Source organism: Panthera onca, chromosome D1 (genome assembly GCF_046562875.1).
Source record: "Panthera onca isolate mPanOnc1 chromosome D1, mPanOnc1 haplotype 2, whole genome shotgun sequence".
In the NCBI taxonomy this organism is placed as follows: Eukaryota; Metazoa; Chordata; class Mammalia; order Carnivora; family Felidae; genus Panthera; species Panthera onca.
In genome coordinates this window covers 48,223,837-48,227,313 of record NC_138348.1, presented here as the reverse complement: position 1 = coordinate 48,227,313, position 3,477 = coordinate 48,223,837, and the positions used below count along the sequence as shown (strand labels likewise).

Here is a 3,477-nt window from a genome sequence, read left to right as displayed (position 1 = left end):
GAGACTCTCCAGTAGAGGTGCCTGATGCCATCATTCTTAACTTTAGAGGACACATTTGTGGGGCACCTGGATGGCTCAGTCGGTTAAGCTTCCAACTCCTGATTTCAGCTCAGGTCATGTTCTCATGGTTTGTGAGATCGAGCCCCATGTTGGGCTCCATGCTGACAGTGCAGAGCCTGCTTAGGATTCTGTCTATTCCTCTCCCTTCTCCTTACCCACTCACGCTCACTCTTTCTCTCAAAATAAATAAGTTTAAAAAAGAATAGAGAGCACATTTGGGAAAGCAAAGTCTTTTCCCTACTCCCCACGTGCAGAGGTTCCTGAGCTACCTCTTCAGGAGTGAAGTGCCTTAACTCTACCCTGATGCTCTTGCTCCTAATTTCTTTGATTTATTTCTCCCCTTCTCTCTGTTTCTTGTCCCTTCTCATATCTTTATTTTCTGACTCTCCACTTCATAATGGAATGAAGTAGCGTGTAGGGGGTGATAGGGTTGGCCACAGCTGTAGAATACTGATGGTGGGAACAGAAAGTGAGGAAGGAACAGAGAAGTTTCTGTGTTCCCTGACTCCAGAAGGTACTTCTTCAAGCCACAAGTCTGTGATACTCAGTAATCAAGGAGGAAGTGCAGGGTGGGGATGAACACTCTAGTGGGTAAGGAGAAGGGGAGCAGCTGTATCCATGAGCACATTTGCTAGAAGGCAGTCTTCAAGGTGGAATGTTGACACAAAAGCTAAGATGATAATGAAGAAAGTTAGTGGAAGCAATGTTGAAAGCATAAACATAAACTTGTAAAGATGGTAGTCAAAGTGCGGCCACCTGGTGGTCCTTCTCCCTCACTACACTTCTCCAATTGGCAGGTGATTTTCCCTGTGGTTAAACCCTGTCCCATCTCTGAGGTAAGACAATGTAACCAGAGGTAAAGCAATGGCTGTTGAGAATTCAGTCACAAAGGTGTCCAGGAGATGCTGGCACAGAAGTTCTGGATGGTAAAACCACCCACCCCCTTTCCTTTATTCTCCACCTCTTATGAGTTTTATGGAGCCGATACATCAACCCTGGACAGAGTCCAGGCTTCTTCATCTTTCTCACAGTAAAATAGTAAAAGGCTTCTGATTTGGTCTCTCACTACTTCTCCAATACTCTCTATTGTTCACTTTACTGCAGCCATACTGGCCTTCTTACTGTTCAAACATGCTGGCACATCAGGCCTCAAGGTCTTCTCATTTGCTGCTCCCTCTGCTTGAAACCTCTTCTCTCAAAGACCTGAATGGCTCACTCTCTCACTTCCTTCAGCCATCTGTTCAAATGCTACCCTAACAAAAAGACTTTCTCCAGGCATTCTACATAAATAAGACACCTCACTTCTTTGCTTCTCCACTATCCATCCCCTTGCCACGCTTAATTTTTCTTCTTAGTTCTTTACCATTCTATAAAATATTATATCTATCTGTTTCTTGTCTGTTTCTATGCTTGAATCTTTTTTTTTTTTTTTTTTTTTTTTTTTTTTTTTTGCTCACTACTGCATTCCCAAAGCCTAAAATAGTGTCTGGAATGTGTAGAGATTTAATAAATATTTGTTGAGTGAGTGAATGAGTGACTAAATCTGATGAGAATAGAGGTTTTGGTGACTCTTTAACATTGATATGTAATCTGCAGAGTGAATGTTTGTTACGCTTATCAACATTTTCTTTAAATTAAACCCATTTTCTCATAATCTTGTCTCATCAGTACAAGGGACCTCCTCAGTGTTGGGTCATGAGCCAATCTATTCCTGGAAGGATTGCAAGAACAGGACAGTCCAGCCGGGTGATGCTCAAGTTGGATCCTTGATTCCTGAGAAGAGGGCCACGGCATTGTCAGGACTTCCACAATGATCTCAAACTTATTTGAATTCCCCCAGAAAGAAGCCTGGGCTATGTCTCTGTGGATGAACTGGAGAGAAGGGTTCTATTAGGGAAATAGAATAGAATAGGTTCTAGAGAGAAAATAGAACCGATAGGATACACACACACACACACACACACACACACATATCCATATGAGTCTATCTATCTATCTATCTATCATCTGTCCATCTATATCAGAAAGCTGGGTGAAGTGTGGACAGGACATAGGTAAGACTGGAGAGGGGGAGTCAGGAGGAAAGAATGGGAGATGAGAGAGGTACAGATTTGGAGGAAGAGAAATTGAGGGAGTGTCAGCGGAATGATGACTGGGTCAGTAGAGTAGATGGAGAGGCTATTCTGAAAATACTGAGGTTGGCAAAGGTTGCTTTGGGGTTTTGAGGGGAGAAGAGAAGGGCAACTTATTGGCTAGAAAAGTGGAGAGACCCCTGGGTTGAATGAGGGTCTTCAGGAAGGTTCCCTGGTAGATGGAGATCATGACTCTGTAGTGGGGCCAAACCTTTGTAAGTGACCCTCTTGTGGTCCTCACTCCTCACTGGCAAAGGGTCTGGGGATTAGGGAAGAGGGGACCAGAAGTCAGGAGGCCAGAGTATGCATGGATGACCTGCACCTGGAGAACTGTGAGAAGTCAATCCGGAGACTCGAGAGGAAGCTAGGTAGAGACAGGGAAGTAAGGCTGGAGGCTGTGCTCTTAAAGGGGGACCTCAGAGCTAAAGGAGATGGCAGGTTTCCTCATGGTAACTGTGTCCCCATACCTTGTATGTGCTCTTTCCTGGGGTTAAAACAGCCCTGCCTCTGGCATATCCTGGCAGTGGCAACGCCAGGCTCCCCTTCTTCCCTAAACTCTCAAGTGGAGACATCATCTCCTCTGTGCCTCCAGTCGAATGGACTTGCCTCTTCAGGGCACGTTTCAGGCTGGATGGAAGGTGACCCTGTCTGTCTACTCCTCCTATTCCTCATGCCTTCAATCCATGAGATTGTGAGTTCTTGGGGGACAGGCTTGGGTCTTGCTCATCTGTGGGGCTCCTGAGCCTGCACAGCTGGTCCCACACAGCCCATTGTGGATGCTAAGTAACTATGCCCAGAAATGGGGCTTTGTGACAGTCGATATTCAAAGGGGCCCTGTCAAGGCCTAGGGCTCCCTGACCGACTGAGGCTGAGGGGAGGGGACATGTGAGGGTTGGGTGTCTTCCTTGCCGTCTGCTCTCCCTTTTCTTTCCTTCCTGCCTTCCTGGTCTGGCTCTTCCACTCTCCGTTCTAGGGGAAGTTGACAGAAACATCCAGACCAGATGGTGGCCTCAGCCTTGCCAGGGCCCGAGCAGTCCCCGACACCCAGCACTGTGGCACGTTCAAGCTGGACCGGCCCGTAGCGAGGGCACAGAGCCTCCTCCAGGCGGCGCGCGGAGCTCGGGAGGAGGCGGTGGAGAGCGGGCACTGCGGCACTGGGCACCGTGGCCCAAGGGACAGCAGGGGGCGCCTCCACCCCAGGAAGTCCGGGACTGTGTTTAGAGACCGCAGCACCGCAGATGGGAAACAGACCCCAGAAGGCAAACAAAGCTGCCTGTGGTCGCGA

General features: G+C 47.9%; 1 long non-coding RNA gene across 1 annotated transcript; it reads right to left on the bottom strand.

Annotated features, from left to right (window-relative positions):
• Nucleotides 1-1,613: 1,613 nt before the first annotated feature.
• LOC132661450 (uncharacterized) lies at nt 1,614-2,929 on the bottom strand. Its single transcript, XR_009602224.1, has 2 exons — nt 2,660-2,929; nt 1,614-1,932 (listed from the first exon to the last, which is right to left on the bottom strand). It is a non-coding gene; the product is annotated as an uncharacterized LOC132661450 (long non-coding RNA).
• Nucleotides 2,930-3,477: the final 548 nt, after the last annotated feature.